Source organism: Nicotiana attenuata, unplaced genomic scaffold (genome assembly GCF_001879085.1).
Source record: "Nicotiana attenuata strain UT unplaced genomic scaffold, NIATTr2, whole genome shotgun sequence".
NCBI lineage: Eukaryota > Viridiplantae > Streptophyta > Magnoliopsida > Solanales > Solanaceae > Nicotiana > Nicotiana attenuata.
The window spans coordinates 122,531-140,871 of record NW_017672152.1 but is presented as its reverse complement, the minus strand read 5'-3'; the positions used below and the strand labels follow the sequence as shown (position 1 = coordinate 140,871).

Genomic DNA, 18,341 nt, shown 5'->3' with positions numbered 1-18,341 from the left:
AGGTATGATAATGGTGATCTTTCCTGTAAATTTGCCTCTTTTCCACCCGGAGTTCCTATCATATTGGGCGGTTTTTCTTTTCTTTCCAAACTCTGCAGCTTTCTTGTGTTTGCATTTTAAGTCATTTTTGCACTTCCGTTTCTTGAAGTTTGGACATCCATTTTTTAGCTTTAGTAAACATACATTTTAAACAATATGCTTGAGCGTTTGTGCGGTATTTTGATTGGTCATTGCTAGGTAAACCTCTAGAAATTAATTACGTAAGTTTGCAATTTTTTTTTTTTTTTTACTAAAACATCTCCTTCCCTCCAACCGAAATGAAATTAAAAACGACTTTTTCTTTGACGTAGGGTATGTTTAGTACTTTAGTTTAATGAAAAACATTAGTATACCTGTTCACTAATCAATTGAAAATGGTGAAAGCCTTTTGTTTTAATGCGTTGGTTATCTCTGGAAAAGTTGCTGCCATGTGATCAGGAGGTCACGGGTTCGAGCCGTGGAAACAACCTCTTGCAGAAATGCAAGGAAAGGCTGCATGCAATAGACCCTTGTGGTCCGGCTCTTCCCCGGACCTCGCGCAGAGCGGGAGCTTAGTGCATCGGGTTGCCCTTTTTTTTATCTCTGGTATTTAGTGCTATAAAATGCTAATAAACCTGTATCTCTGCTTCATCTTATCTTATTGAGCTATTTCTGATCTCTTCCGCTAATAAGTAAAGATTTCCTCGTCGTCATTAATTATACATAAGTAAATCTCATATGTGATGGTGTTTTCGGTTAATCCGTATAACGTGCATCTGCAGGAAATATTTATTTGGACAAATGTGGTGAATCTGAACTGATAAAAGCTGCTGAATGTTTTTTACTGGCGGGCCGCTATAAGCGGGCAGCAGGAGTTTATGCACAAGGAAATTATTTCACAGAATGCCTGTCTGTTTGTATGAAAGGAAAATGTTATGACTTAGGTCTGAAATATATGGAGTACTGGAAGCAACATGCGGCCCGGCGTACTAATATCGGGAGAAGTGTTGATGAAATCGACAAAATTGGGAAGGAGTTCCTTGAGAATTGTGCATATAATTATTTTGAGCTCAAGGACAAAGCATCAATGATGAAATTCGTCAGAGCTTTCCCGTCAATGGACATGAAGCGCAAATTCTTGATGTCTCGAAAGTGCCTTGACGAGCTGCTTCTGTTAGAAGAAGAATCCGGAAACTTTGCTGAAGCAGCAGAAATCGCACGGCTGAAGGGAGATATTCTTTGTGAAGCTGCTATGATCGGGAAGGGAGGGGATTTCGATAAGGCATCCTCGCTCATCCTTTTGTATGTGCTCTCTCACTCCTTATGGATGGCTGGAAGCAAAGGTTGGCCTTTGAAGTCGTTCGTGCAAAAGGAGGATCTCTTAAAGAAGGCAATGTCATTTGCAAGGGATGGGTCAAATTTTGAGACCACTTGCATTGAGATTAAGGTTTTATCCGATGAGTCAGGTGACTGGTCTGACTTCAAGGATGTTTTCAGCGCCTCTTGGAAAAGTAGATGTCTCGTAGGTGAAATTTTATGCTGTAGAAAAATCTTGGATTTTCATTTCCAAAATGATGCAACGAAGTATGTTTGGGATGATAAATTATCGGTCAATCTACAGAGTTCACAAGAACTGATTTCGTGCTGTCAGGTTACTGTTGGAACGCTGGTTCAGTTTTGGAATTCGTGGAGGAAAAATGTGTTTCACATGCTTGATTCTCTCGAGTGCCTCGGAGAAGTGAACTTTGGTGAATTTAAGGGAGTTGGTGAATTCTTCCTAAAATACTTTGGTGTGAGGCAGCAGTTGAATGGTCTCGACGTCACATATTTTCTGCTGCATCCAGAGGCCGAATGGGTCAAAAATATTCACAACTTTGTCATTGGACGGAACAAGCAGATAGTATTTGTTGATGCTCGGCATTTTATTTCTGCTGCTCGGACTCATTGGCATACAGAACTACTCGTAGTCGGTCTGAAGGTTCTTGAAACTCTTAGATCCCTCTATGAGTTGGCTGCGAAGTCCATGCCTCTATTTTGTCAAAGCACGTGCCTACTAAATATTTACGAGGTTGCAAAGTGCTTAAGTGAGTCGAAACACCAAAATTTGAACAATTTTGAGAGGAGAATACAAAACTTTCTGACATTATCTACAGAGTACTATGAAAAGGTATTCCCCCTTGATCCCCGACAATCAATGGTTGAAAGTATGATTTCTTTAAGGAGAACAAAGCTTTCCTTTGACTTACTTCAAGAATTCATCGTTCAAGATATTGGCACCGGTTATCCTCTTAGCTACGGACAAATTGGAAGGATTGTGATCATATGGCTTAGTTCTGGAAAACTGTCCGACGAGCTGTACAAGATAATTGTTGGAAGAATCCCATCAGATGTTCCATGGAAATCATTCATTGAAATTCTCGGTTGCACGAAACGGAGAGGGAGCTTGGAAGATTGTCAGTCAGGCGATTCTGTTGGTGGCGGCAAGTTGTTATTATTTCAAGACATTCTATCAAGTAACTGTAATCTTGAATGTTCTTTGGAATCTTCGAATAATCCTGTTGAGACTACGGAGGTTACGTTATTGCAGATATTTTATGAAGCTTTACAGGATACCTTTAGTGCAAATTGGAAGAAAATAGGCGACTGTGTATCTCCTTGTTGCTTCTTGTATCTCGTCGAGCGCTTTCTGATTTTGGTATCTCAGTTTCGGGGATTTTTTTTCACCGCGAAATCTTCATTTGTGGAATGGCTGATCTCTGAGCAGTTTGAAGCCCGACCAACTTCCGGGCATGCAATTAACACACTGCCTTTAGAAGAATTTTATGATTCCATTCTTGTAATGGTACAAGAATTCATTTATGATAAAGCTGGTATAGTTGAGTGGATTTCCCGGTGTAAAATAAATGTCGATCTGTACTATAAGCAAATGGTCTTGAGATTGGTTCTTATCCTGTGTGTACTGTGTGTGAATTGTGAGAAATACTATGATGTTCTTTTCAAAGTGCTCAGTATCGATGATGTTAGGAACCAGCTTCCGGTGGAACTTTATGGCACTCTTCAACGAGGAACGGAGAATAACTATCTTCAGATCAATGAAATTGGAGAAGCTTTTCAAAAGGGCGGAGATCCTCTTTTGGTTGTCGACCTTGGTGAGATTGCTACGGGAGTTGAGTATACCAATGTTATTTCTGTGAAGTTGGGAACAAACTGCAGCAGAGAAGACATCCTGAGTTTGTTGCTTCCGGCCAGAACTGGCAGTTCACTAGTTCAGACTTCTACTGTTACTGAAGTCATTTCTGATCCATGCGCCAACGTTTCCTTGCATTGTGGCAATCAACCAATGCAAATGAATTGGGCCTTGTTTCGGGAAATGTCAGATGTCTTGAAGTCTAGCGGTAGTGATGAGTGTGGAACTCCTGCAGATTTCTCAACTCTTAATTTGAAGGTGAGGCTAATCCTAATTGTCTTAAGTCTTACGATCTAGAACTCAGTTAAACTGTGTGTGAGCCTTGGCGTAACTGATAAAGTTGCTACCATGTGACCAGAAAGAAGGTCACGGGTTCGAGCCGTGGAAACAGCCTCTTGCAAAAATGCAGGGTAAGACTGCGTACAATAGACCCTTGTGGTCCGGCCCTTCCCCGGACGCCGCGCATAGCGGCGGCTTAGTGCACCGGGCTGCCCATTCTTTTCTCTTTTTCTATTAAGCTACTAAACTTTTCTTTTGTTGTTTAAGGAGCAATTGAATGCCAATGTGAACTATTTGACTGCTGCAATTAATCTGTCCTCGAGTAAGAAGCCTTATGCTGGTGAGAACATGGTGGAGGAAGCACGTAATATGCTTCAGGAGTTGATACAACTCCATGCATTGATGAATACGAGGTGCGATCTTGTTCATAACCACTGTAGTCTTCAAATTTACGCTGCTGGATTATATCATGCTTAGTCAAGTGAAATAAGTAGATAGGAAATTAGGAATATGTGTCTGTCCTTTGTTTGCAATTATTCTTTGGGTGTGTTCGGTAGGAAGGAAATGCGTTTTTCAAATTTTTCATGTTTAATTAGCTTACATGTTTTGAAAAATATTTTTTTTATGAATTTAAAAAAAAAAAAAAATTTACCAATTGAAGTAAAATGATTTCCCTATCAAGAGGAAAAATATTTTTTAAAACTCTCTTTCAACATATTCCATCCCACAACATCCCTTGATCCATATCCTCGCCACCTCGGCCCCTGTACCCCAACTTGTCACCTTGCACCTCGAACTCATCCCAACTCGCCCCTGCCACAAGCACCCTCCAAACCCTGCCTCGGCAAATCTCCTCCTCCCAAACCAACCGTTGCCCCGGCCCACCACCCACTCCTCCCTCGGCCCCTTTCTTCTGCCCCTTTCCTACTCCCCTCCCCCAGCCATCATCCATTTCGTCTTCTATAGTCTTTGCCTAGATTATATAATTTTTCAATAATATTTTTTTTTAGCTAACCATAGATTAGAAAATAAGTAAGAAAACAAATTTGTTTTTCAAGAAAATATTTTCCGCTTGCTCATTTTAGAAGGGTAAAATGATATGGAAGGTTTTTCAGACAGTAGTTTGTGGGCTTGGTGACCATAAAATACTCTGATATATAACGTGGATTGTAATGATGAATCCCAAATAAGTTCACAAATCAATCTTTTCCAGTAATTCGCTCAAATAGCACGACTTTAAACGTGTTGGATTATGATATTTTGTTAACTTGACTCAATACGATGAACTTATAAGGATTCATCAAATTATTGAATCAAAATAGGTAATACGGTCCAAACAAACTCAAAATTTGGAGATAGTCCATTTTTAAAATTTGGAAAAATTTAATCTATTAATTTAAGAAATATACACCAACTTTCACCCCTTTTTTTTATCAAAAATGCAAAGATATTATTTTTATCATTAATAATATTATTTTATCCTGATCTTTTTCCCCGTTTGCTATTGGGCAGAATTTCAAGCTTAACAAGTGTTGTACTTTGCTTGTCCCATAAACAATACTTTTGACTTTGACTTTAAAATTTTGTTTCAAACAAAGGTCAAAAGTTAAAGATTACCCTAAAAAGTGTCATATTTCTCCTTTTTTTTTTTTTTTTTTTGGCTGAAATATGGTCAATGTCTTCCTTTAGCCCGGATAAAAGGCCAAAAAATATAGTGTTGCACTATGCTTCTGCATATTATTATGCAGATCTAGGTATATCAGCTCGTGTCGGGCATGATCAATTCGTTATTTCCGGACACTTCAAAGTATACCTGCCCGACGCTCGCAGGCCTCGAAGTCACCTTCCGCCGTTCTCTTCTACTGTTTATCCTCTATCCAGACAGGGTTGCAGTTGAGATTTTAGTACATTTCTGTAGAGCTTATGACTCAGCTCCAACGGGGTTTGGGAATAATGTATTGTGGTTCAGTATGGAGATTTTTGTGAGACTTATCAGTTTATATCATGTTTTTAGTCGTTACTTTCTGTCTTATTCTGTTGTTTGTTAGGCTTACCTAGTCTTAGAGACTAGGTGCCATCATGACATCCTAAGGTGAAAATTTGGGGTCGTGACATCGGTTTTCAAGCGCCTTCTCGCACGGGTGACCTCTCCACTGAACCTCCAATGATGCAATCTCTTTCGACCTCAACTTCCGAACTTACCTATCCAAAATATTCACCAGCTCTTCTTCATAAGCCAAATTCTCATCCAACTACACTGAGCTAAAATCTAACACGTGTGACTGATCTTCATGGTACTTCCGAAGCATAAAAATATGAAACACCGGGTGAACTCCCAACAAGCTAGTTAGCAAAGCAAGTATGTAGGCCACCTCACCGACCCTCTAACACCTCAAATGATTTTACTGGTGAAGAGTGTAAGGATTTTCTAGATAATTTTAATTAATATATAATAATAGTTATTACAATCAAATATTTATAAATATTTAGTAAATTTTTAAGCATATAAATCTATACAAAAACTAATGAATTTCGTAAACCATAAATTATGCTCTAGATCCGACACATCATATAACGTACTTTGAGGGTGTTTGGCAAAGCTTATAAGCCAGTCAAACTGGCTTGTAAGTAGGGGTGTTCAAAACCGAACCGAAACCGAAAATCGAACCGAAACCGAAGCTTACTGGCTTATTGGTATCGGGTTAATGGTTTAACGGATGGGGAACGGATTGAAATTTTTTTATTAACGGCTTATCAGTTTGGGGGATTATTCGATTTTCTTAACGGATAATCCGTTAACCCGTTAAGAATATATATATACATATAAATTTATTTTTATCCATATATATATTAAATAATCAAAAACCCTTCTTCCTCTAGTACTCTATCTAAGTGAATTAGAATAAAAGAAAGCCAAATAAAAGGAGTCATCTAACTGTGACAAAAGAAAGAATTTGCTGTCTGAAACAAGATAACAACACCAGTTACACCACTGCTTCATCAACTTCGCCTGGGTTTTAAGGCATCCTAGAATTCTAAGCATGACGAACATTTGTTTTAACAACGGCCAATTGAAAATCTTTCACATGGACTAAGGCCAATGTGCGCATAAACATAAATAAGATTCTAGACAGATGATTTACCCATCACGGTGTCTCTTCTGCTTCGTCTCTCTTAGTACGTCGACCACCTATTTAAACATACAGAGACTAAATTTTATTTTATTTTGATTGAATTAGGCCGATAAATCGCCCGATAAGAGCTAAACCGATACCAATCCGCCCGATATCTTATCGGGTGGCTAGCGGATTAATACATTTAAAAGCCGATAACCGATAAGCCAAATCGTTAAGAGTAATAACCGCCCAATCCGCCCGATAAGCAGCGCTACTTATAAATACGCGTTTGGTAAACACTCGTAGTGCTTCTAAGCCAAACGCTTACAAGCTAAAATCTGCCATAAGTCATAAGCTGGTCACCTCCAACTTATGGCTTTTTAGCTTATAAGCATTTTTAGTTTGACCAAGGCTTTTATTAGTTTGTCCTTTATAATATTTTCTAATTCACAAAATATTTTTCCTAAACTAAATTTTCTAACATTCTTTTCATTCCATATTCGTTGTTCATATGTTTCTTTACAAAAAAACTTTTAAATTTATAATCTTTTGTAAAGTTTTTAAGGATATTTAGTCATTTTAATAAAAGAACAAGTTATCAGGACTTTTCTACCAAGCATATGAATTACTTCTTTTTTTTTTTTAACATATGAATTACTTATTATCTGTTTCATCACCTATATCCAAACACATAAATACTTATTTAAAAAATCAGTTTCCGCACTTAAAAATACTTTTCAGCACTTTAAGCTATTTACAATTAGCTAATCCAAACGCGCTCTTTGTCTTTTGTACGTTAATTCATGTCGGCTATTTAGGCGGAACTTTGCTTATCAAATATGTTCTATATTACTTCTGAGTTTCCCTTCCATTTTTTTTGGCATGAAAAGTGTGAATAGTTTTTTCGTTAGATTTTTTGTGGTTTTCTAAGAAAGAAATAAATGGAATTTTGTTTACAATTAGTAATAAGTGTTTCAAATTTTCTTTTTCAAGAAGTGAAGCACCTAATTTGAATTGTCCTTTTTTAATCCCATGGATGCACACTTTTTCCTTGTGTACTACATCTCTAAAAGAAAAATCTGATCTGTTGAAATTTTATATAATTTTATTTCAGAAGAGGTTCCAACAATTTCTTTGGTCTGGTGGTTCTATGGTGTAGTGGTTAGCACTCTGGACTTTGAATCCAGCGACCTGGGTTCGACTCCCGGTAGGACCTTTTCTTGATTAATTTTTTTTTATCTCCAAAGTATTTTCTCTGTTTATTTTTTTGCTTAGTTGATTTTCTATGGACTACAAAGGGAAAAGGATATGGCGTTTAACGAAACACGGACAAAGATATATGTTGACATAATTACGTTGAACTAGTATTATCTTTAGTCTTAATTTTTATAAAGTATGTTCGTTGTTTATACTAAATTCCAAAATTTCATCTTTAAAGCGCCAAAGTGTAAAATAAAAATGAATATTAAAGACGGATATCTTTCGAGCAATTGCAATATATTAACATAATTTTTGTTAGTGCATAATTTCATGAATAGTTTCGAGTGAACAATATAGCACGGGCATTCGAAGTGGATATAAGATTTGTAAGGAAAATATATGAAGAAGAACAAATCATTTTAAGACTTGACATACGTTACGTAAGGAAATTAGTGCGTATCATACTATAATTGCACAAAAAAATTGACGGGGTATTATCACTTTAGCTCGCACCAGAAACTATTCAAATTTGATAGGCGAAAAAGTATAAAGTTTTATATAAATACATACTGTATATATTTTTTTTCAGGTATTATTTTGAGAGCAGCTATATAGTGTCATTTTCCCAAGATTTGACGGGTGTGTTGGTTGAGAGATAACCAAATGGCTTAGCACAAATTTAGTAAGTAAACATCCCCCGAATGAAACTTGTGATACATTGAATTATGAAATAATCTGAAATAAGCATATATATGAGACATGAACCATTTTCATTTATTCATTTTTATATTCATATAACATACTCTTTTACGTTCTCAGCTTGCATGGTATTGAAACACACATATAGTAACAGTAGTATTATTTATTATAGTAAACTTTTTCACGTGCAAGCCATAATTTTTAATTAGTTTATTGACAGATCGGTGTGAAACTAGAACTCAAAAATAATCACCGGCTCCCTTATCATTAGGTCACTAACTTTCTTAAATTATCGGTTGGAAAACCTCAACCACCGTACACGATCTTACAACTTTGTGAAAACTTATGTTTTTTAGTAAATAATCGCGCGAATCTAGTCACTGTGACTGTCTCATTTAAAATTTAACTCCTTCGACATAATTTTTTAAAAAATAAGTAGAAGAAGGTTGTTGCATAAAACAAAGTACTTAGCCGTTTTGATTATGATGTAGACCACGGCGCCCTCACGTATGTCCTTTCACAATATTTCGTTTTCCTTCATAAATAGACAATAATAAATTAGATTTTTTTTTTGGGTACCAAATAATGGAAATATTTTACTAACATTCATATGGTATCTCACGCGCTTTTCTATTTTTAGCAATTATTTGAAAAATAATTTGGAATTATGTCATTTTGTCGAGAGTTGTTTACCATTAAAAAGTGTTTGTAATCCACCGAATTTGTTGTAGAATAAAAAAAACCACCGAATTTGTTAAAAAAAATTATACGCCATAACCATGACCTCTATAAGAAATGATATATTTGGGTTCGCATGTCATTCCATAGGATCAATTAAAAAAAATGATAGTTGGGGTGTTTAATTAATATGAATACAGTCAAACCTTTCTATAATAGTCTCGTGCCGCTATAGTGAAGTAATATTATAGAGAATATATATTATAATATAACATAAAAAGTTGGTTCCAAAGACAATTTTGCAATATAATAAATTGTTGTTATCGAGGATGAGCGTTATAGAGAAATTTGACTGTAAATTGCATTTTGACATTTCTTAGTTAATCTCACTAATGAATTCGGGAATAACTTTAATTAATTCACTAATAAACGATTAATGATCAATTGAAATGAATGATGCTAAGACTCGCAAAGGGAATCACGATAAATGGTTTATTTTTTAATTTTTTTTTTTTATAAAGGCAGAATAGCCTAAATGGCACTTATACTTGTCCCACTTTGTCATCCCGGTCCCCAAACTTAATGAAGTTTCATCTAGACACCTCTACTCGTTCAAAAGTAATATTTTAAACCCTTTTGACCGTGTGTGTTCCTCAATCGTCTCACTGTATTATCCACATCAGATAAAAATATTCCATGTCATTATTTTTATTCACAAAAATTATTTTTGGAAAAGAAAAAGTTGAATCCTAAAGTTTTCTCTCACAAACACATTCATGTCTTTCTCTCTCTGAAAATCAGCCATTAGTAGGGATTGAGTTTCCTTGATTCAAGAAATGCACGTGGGAAGTTGCAATTTGAGAGGATTGAGGAAATCAAACCCAGATTATAAGTTCTGGAGGAGCATACCGGAAGAAGAAAAGGCAAAAAACATCTGGTGAATCAAAAGAATCAGGGCAAGATTAGCCCACTTGAGCTTCCATGCCCATCCCACCAACACCCCAACAAGAACAACAATCCATATGAGCCCCACAAACATCACTAGCTCTAACAATACCTCCCCAAAATTAAGACTTTCTAAAATCTCAAGCACAACCGCTACCAAAACCGTAATAACAAGCCAAAAAAAAAGAAAAAGATTCAATCCCCTATACCACCTTTGAGCACGACGTCAAAAAAAAAGAGGAAAAGATGAGAGGAGAAAGGGGTAGAAGGAAAAGAAAATTGGAGATTGGAAGACGCTTGAATGCTTCTCGGCGTTAACCCCCTTTATTTTTTCTTTTCTTTTTATTTTTTGGTATTTTTAGTTAGAATCATAAACTTTTACTCGCTTCTTAAAGCGTGTAGTCACGCATTTTATCCAACTCAGCAAAGCAAATGCCACATAGGCTTGGTCAANAGGTAAAAGGAGGGGAGACACACCCACCGGGGTAGATACATGCACAGGCAAGGCAAGAAAACCACGGGTCGTACCCAAATGATGAGCAAAATATGAAGATACATAGGAGTAGGTAGATCCGGGATCAAATAAGACAGAGGCATCCCTGTGGCAGACTGAGATAATACCTGTGATGACTGCATCTGATGCACTGGCGTCTCTCCTATCTGGAACAGCATAGAATCGAGCCTGACCACCGCCAGTACGGTCCTCACCCCTGGGGTGACCTCTGGCTACCTGACCTCCACTCCTAGCTGACTGAGTGGGTGCTGAAGAAACAGGAGCAGAAGATGAGGGCTGATCCCTCTGCTGAGACTGTCTACTACGGAACCGGGGACACTGTCTCCTCATATGACCCAACTCACCGCACTCGTAGCAACGACCTGGAGCTGGAGAAGGGGACTGATGGGAACCCCTCGCTGCAGATGAACCCTGGGCTGAAGAAGCAGGAGCAGAGCTCTGAGCTGGAAGGGCACTCAGTGCAGGCTGGCTCTGCTGATGACCCTGATGACCACGGCCTGACGAAGCCCCACTGGACTCTAAACGTCCTGACTGAGGAGGTCTGAAGGAACGACCTCTGCTACGCTGGAACTGGCCCCTAGACGGAGCACCACTGAAACTACCTGAACCTCGAGGCCTCTTAGCCTCCCTCTCCTCACGCTCCCGACGACGATCTGTCTCAATCTGACGAGCCGCATCAACTACCTCCTCAAATGTAACTGCTGTAGCCCTTTCTCTAGTCATCAATATACGGATCGGATAGTTGAGGCCATCCACAAACCTCCTGATCCTCTCGCGATCTGTCGGGATCATCCACGTAGCATGCCGAGCTAGCTGTGTAAACCTCAACTCATATTGAGTCACTGTCATATCTCCCTGAGTCAACCACTCGAACTGACGATGCAGCTCTTCCCTGTGAGACTGGGGTACATACTTTTCCAAGAATACCGTAGAGAACTGCTGCCACGTGAGGGGCGCTGCTCCAATAGGCCTACGCCTCTCGAACTCCTCCCACCAATTAAATGCAGGCCCTGTGAACTGGAAGGTAGTAAAAGCCACTCCACTAGACTCCAGAATACCCGCAGTACGAAGCATACGCTGGCACTTATCCAGAAAACCCTGGGCATCCTCGCCCTCAACACCACTGAATATCGGGGGCTGAAGCCTACCGAACCTCTCCAACCGACGCTGCTCGTCATCCGGCATAGCTGGAACCATATGAGCTGGAGCTGGTTCGACTGGCGCAACTGGAACAACTGCTGCAACTGGTGCCGCTGGCTGAACTGGCTGAGCTGGAGCTACCCCGGGTGTCTGTAAGCCCTGAACAACCTGCTCGGGTGTGCGAGCATCGGGGGTCTGATGACCACCCCCGGTCTAAGAAGTAGCCGCCGCTGTAGTAGCTGAAATCGCTTGAGCCAGGCCAATGCAGACGGACAAGATCTGAGCGAAAGCCTCCTGGAGACCAGGAATCACGATGGGCACTGCCGGTGCCTGAACAGGTGTTGCTGGAGCATCTACAGCTGGAATTTGACCCTGAGCCTGGTCAACTGGTGCTGGAATCTGACCCTGAGCCTGGTCAACTGGTGGGTCAGCAGGTGCTGTCCCTGCTGCCCTGCCTCTACCGCGACCACGGCCTCTAGGTGGCACTGGTGGTCGTCCGCCACGTCCGTTAGCGCGGGTTCTCGCCATCTGCGAGAGAATAGAATACGGAAATTTAGTTCTTCATAATAACAAGCCGCACGATTTGAATTTCAAGAAAGTGAAGTGTTTCCTAAAGGTTCTGTAGCCTCCCGAGGATAGATACGAACGTCTACGTACCGATACGGACGTCTACGTACCAGCTTGTCACGACCCCAAACCCGGTCGTGATGGCGCCCAACAATATTTCTAGGCAAGCCAGACCACAATCGTTCCCAAATTAACCGTAAACCTCAAACCGACAATCTAAAGAGATTATAATAGTTTTAGAATAATAATCCAATAATTTATAATAGAATAATACTGAGAAAAATACGAAGTCTAATAAAACACTCCCAAAAGATCTGGGGTCACGAGTCTAGAGCCTCTAAACAATCTGAATAACAATATCTGAATGAAATTACTCAAGTCTGGAAATGTATATATAAATAAAACTGAAATAGGAAGAGTAGTCAGGTCCTGCGAACGTCAAACAGCTACCTCAACAACTGTGAATAGCTCTGGAAAACAAGGATTGCTCTGCTAAGCCTCCGGTGTACCTGAATCTGCACACAAGGTGCAGGGAGTAGGGGTGAGTACTACCGACTCAGTGAGTAATAAGCATATAAAATGTATGAAGATAAGAAATCCACGAAATGCCACAAAGCAAAGCTATAACTAACAGTCCTACACCTTACTACGATCTAACAGCAAAACAACTTCAAATATAACAATCAAGTAAAATGTAAGGATGCAATGCAATGCACATGACTGGTACGGCGCGTAGCCCGATCCATTTAACGTCGACGGCGCTCACTGTGGGTGTGTACAGACTCCGGAGGGCTCCTTCAGCCCAAGCGCAATATAATCATACCATTCGCTGCGGCGTGCAGCCCGATCCATACTCAGTCCACAATATGCATATGAGTCACGTAACAGATTTAATTAATTTTCCAATTTCCAATTTATTAAGAAGAATATACTTTAGATTTTTAACTTCAGGAATAGTGACTTAGCGTTTCATACCAGTGATTAAACACAGGACTGAGATCAAGGATTATACATAGCATGCTATCACCATGACATTCATCCTCTAAGGATGCTACAGATCGGCACAAGGCCCCAAACACGGCAATAAGCCCAGATATATTCAATACAGGGTGCGTATCAGTCGCCAATATAGAAACATTCTTGTTCGGGATGGACTAAGTCTCAATCCCCAGTCATAACCAATCCCGCACCTGCCATGGGGTGCGAGTCTCGCCCTACAATAGCGTCACAATGTGATAAGCCGGGGTTTCAAACACTCAGGCCATCATATACACCAACTACTCACCTCTAACCGGCCGTAGAATGGTCCGCAATGCCTTTTACTTTCGTATCGACCTCCTCGCGCGTCGAATCTAGTCAACATCACAACGAATACATAAATATGGGTTAAAGAAACATAACCCAATCAAAAATACTCGAAAAGTACTAAAATTCACGAAGTTGGTAAAACCCGAGCCCCNACGCGATCGCGTAACCCTCCACGCTATCGCGATGACCAGTCAGTGGTACCCTTCGCGATCGCATCCCTATTTCCGCGATCGCGTAGGGCAATTTTTGCCCAACGAAAATTTTTTAAAAACAGAAACAGTAGCTACGGGTTTAATCACAAAAATACACGAGCTCTTCTTCTCTACAGCCCCTAGGCGACTTGTAGAGCGATTCTTCACCAAATATTCTTGGGTAAGTGTTATCTAACTTGTTTCCTTCAATTTCCTTCATTAATTAGTGAATTCCTAGACCCTAAAACATGAAATCAAGGTAGAAATTATGGGTTTTGAGGATTTTGGGTGATTCAACCTCAATTGGGGGTCGAATCTTAAAACAAATTATATATTTGCACTCGTGGGGTTATGGGTGATCGGGTTTTGGTCCGAGCCTAGAGTTTGGACCATGTGGGCCCGGTATCTAATTTTGGTATTTTTGGAATAATGCTAGAAAATTCATGTCTAGGCTATGAGAAGTTGCCATTGAGTCTTTATTGATATTGTTGAATTAATTATGCCTAGATATCACTGTATTGGAGGTGGAATCACGAGGTAAAGCAATAGTTGAGGATTAAGCGGATTTCAAGGCTTTGAGGTAAGTGTTTGGTTTAAGAGCTTGAGGGAATAGGAGTTGAATCTTGTTGTTAATTGCTATGTGATCGAGTACGATGTATAGGCATGGTGACGAGTATCTATACATTGGTGTCTAGCATGATCGTGAGTCCTTATAATGTAATTATCGTGACTTGGTTGTGAACTCCGTGTTTATTGGAGGATTTCTAGTTGTTGTGAATAACATGTGAACGGTAATATGATCACTTGATTCCTGAGAGCATCGGCTCGAATTGTGATACGAATATTGAAAGAATACGAAATGACTTGATTCTTTGGAACGTTGGCTCAAAATAGTAAAGTGAACTATAAGATAAGGAAAGTAAGAAAGAGAAAGCGTTGTTGATTATTCCCTTGTCGGGACGTTTGGTTGAACTTGTTGGAATCTTTCCCTTGCCGGAATGTTTGTCAAATATTTGCTTATTTTGTGCCCCTTAATTGTGACTGTTGTTTGGGAAGTCAGACTGTTAAATGATATTGAGGATCGGGTTGCACGCCGCAACAATGATGTTGAGGATCGGGTTGCGCGCCGCAACAATAATATATGAGGATCGGGTTGCGCGCCGCAACAATGATACATGATAAATGATATGGGTCGGGTTGCACGCCGCAACAATGATATTGTGGAACGGGTTGCACGCCGCAACAATGGTAATTATGGAGCGGGTTGCACGCCGCAACAATTATTGAGGCTATGTGTTTACATTTGAGTATTGATTCCTTGTTCACTGTGAACCTAAGTTGTTTTAGTTGTTACTCTGGATTATTGCTATTATTGTAACTCCCCATAGTATGTTTCCCCTCCCATGTTGGTAATTGCTTTGTATTCGATTTCGCTGTATATCTATAACTGCACAGGTTTATGTGGTGTCCAGTCTAGCCTCGTCACTACTTCGCCGGGGTTAGGCTAGACACTTACCAGCACATGGGGTCGGTTGTGCTGATGCTACACTTCTGTGCATTTTTGCACAGGTCCAGGTTTTGAGGAGCAGCAGCAGCAGTAGTACGGGAGCAGGCTTTCATATCACGAGACTGAGGTAGCCTTGTAGACGTCCGCAGGCCCGACGTCTCTTCTTTATGTTTTCCTTTTGACTGTTGCCTCCTTGTTTCGAGACAGATAGCTGTTATATTTCTTTCAGACCTTTGTATTTAGTTTATTCTTAGTGGTTCGTGAGTAATGTGACACCAAATCTTGGGTAGAGGTTGTTTTTGACTATTCCGCATTTTAAATTCATCATTTTAAGACAGACTTCCGCTATTGTTCTTATTAGGCTTTATGTTCCATATTGATGTTATAAACTGTTAAAAATAATTGCTAGTGAAGGAAAGGTAATTAAGTTGGCTTGCCTAGCTACCACGAGTAGGCGCCATCACGACTCTGATGGTGGGAAATCCGGGTCGTGACAAAAGGATTCCTTTATTTTCTATTATTTAGGCACAGCAGGGACCATAGAATTTAATTAACAAGGCTTCCAATTATGGAATTAATTTATAATTTTCGAAATTAATATCCACCATAATTAATTACGAATTATTCCACTAAAAATTCGTAATTGCACTCCTTATTCAATTTCGAAATTCATCCATTAAATCTTATTTAACTCCCCATGTTAAGATTCAGATACTAATCAATTAAATTAAATTACTGACAATTTAATTTATTGATTATTTTCTTTAGACTTTCGCTTAACTTATTTCATGTGTCGGATACAAAATCCACCGGCCGGGTTTACACATGAAAACTTATAAGCTTTCATAAAGGTGTATCATCAATCTCTAAACCGAGACATGGATTCCATCAACTAACTATTACTTCGTCAATGTACATTATTATTATCCAATTTACCAGGCATATTGACCCACGAAAGAATCTCGCCTTTTAATAAATCAAAACAATAATAATATACACAGCTAATAATAATTATATCAAGATTAAGAGTATATGTACATTTAATGGCTAGAGAGTTTATTTTATTAAGTCAGTATAAAATACTTATCTCTACTTGTTCCGTTCAATACATACAAAATGTACTAGCACAAGAGTTGGAATTAAGCCATTCCCATAATCAAGATAAATTATATTTAATCTTGTGCTACAGTCATTCCTGATGGTTTGTCCAATTCCATCATTAGATTGTGAACTCAAACTTTATACTTATAAGAACCGATGATTTAATCTTCCGTGTATAAGCTAAACTCTGTACACTAAATCATCTACTATATAAGCAAAGGATACCGACTAATATATGATCTATTAAAACTTTATTAAAATTGAATGAACAATATTATCATAATAAATCCTATATCTAAACTAAATCCATGGTTAATAGTATATATCCCAACAATGATAGGGAGAATCCAATCTTGGGCTTCAAGGTTTCTATCATACGCAGGGAGAATATAACTCATTAAAAGTGTTCTCCTTTCTATTCAAGTATTCTGGTCCCATGTCTTTCTGTTGTCAAAGAAGCTGATCCAACTTATTGAAAGTGTATGTCGAAGATTCCTATGGACTGGAAGGGTCGAGGTATCAAAGAAAGCACCACTGGATTGGGAAAAACTATGCCACCCTAAAGCAGTAGATGGATTGAATTTACTTGATGTAGGGACATGGAATAGGGCAGCTGCTTGCAAACTCCTATGAAACTTATGCAAGAAAAAGGATAAGATGTGGGTGCAATGGATTCACATTTACTATAAGAAGGATAACTCATTGTGGGGTGCTGAACCAAAGCAAGCCTCTTGGATTGTTCAAAAGATATTGAAAGCTACGAACTACTTTGAGAAAGCTGGATATGCAGAAGAAGATGTAGTGGGAATGAAAAATTTCTTCATCAAGGCCATGTATATGCAGCTTAGAGAAGACTTTGCTAAAGTGCCATGGAGGAAACTAGTTTGCAATAATGCTGGCTTGCCCAAGTGGATTTTCACACTATAGCTGGCTGTTCATAGACGACTATTAACTAAGGACAAATTGAGGGGATATGGCTATTTGGAAGACACAACTTTCCCACTCTGCAATACAGAAGAAGAATCCATTGATCATCTTTTTTCAGTTGTTCATATTCAGCACGAGTGTGGACAACAATGTTACAATGGCAAGGGTTACATATACATGCAATGCCATGGGCAAATGAGATAACATGGCTGAAAGAAACTACAAGGGAAGGAGCACAAAAGCTGAAGTATACATGTTGACACTTGCAGGCTGCTTGTACTATATTTGGCAAGAAAGGAATGGCAGAATCTTCTAAGCAAAGCAACGATCGGCAGCAATACTTAGTAGACTAATAACACAAGATGTCATGGTTGAGGAGCTTCTAAGGTGAGATTACAGAGAAGATTAATATATCTTAACTACTATCCTACTGTTCAATTAGATGTTTAAGTAGTAGTATAGCAGTTAGTAATGGGAAAGACAAGATGAGTAGCTGAATCTGGGGGCTGCTGTCCAGATCAGGCTAGAACAGAACAATATGTAAATATTACTGGTAAATAAGAAATTTTAATTATTAAAAAAAAAGCATTATCGATTTATTATCTTAATTCGACTTATAAATAAATAAGTTCAGTAAAAGATATTAGCACCAATATTTAATATCATTCAATTTATTGTAAGTTTCTGTTAATTTTTTTTCAGTTGTACGGTCAAAGTTCAGAGCACCCTGCCCAAGTATCCATTTTAATTCTTACGTTATGCTAAATTGCAAGTTAATATAAACACTTAAACCTAATTAGCTAGTTAATGAATTTAGCATTTACACACGGTGACTTGCAACTGCAAATGATAGTAAACCCAATTTAGTTACTTCATAAATAACGTACATACTTGCTATAACTAATTAAAATATATTGACAGTGAAAAATTCCTTAACACTAGTTATTTTATATATATATATATA

General features: G+C 38.7%; 1 non-coding gene across 1 annotated transcript; it reads left to right on the top strand.

The window, feature by feature from the left end:
* Positions 1 to 7,744: 7,744 nt before the first annotated feature.
* Positions 7,745 to 7,816, top strand: TRNAQ-UUG. Its single transcript has one exon. It is a non-coding gene; the product is annotated as a tRNA-Gln (tRNA).
* Positions 7,817 to 18,341: the final 10,525 nt, after the last annotated feature.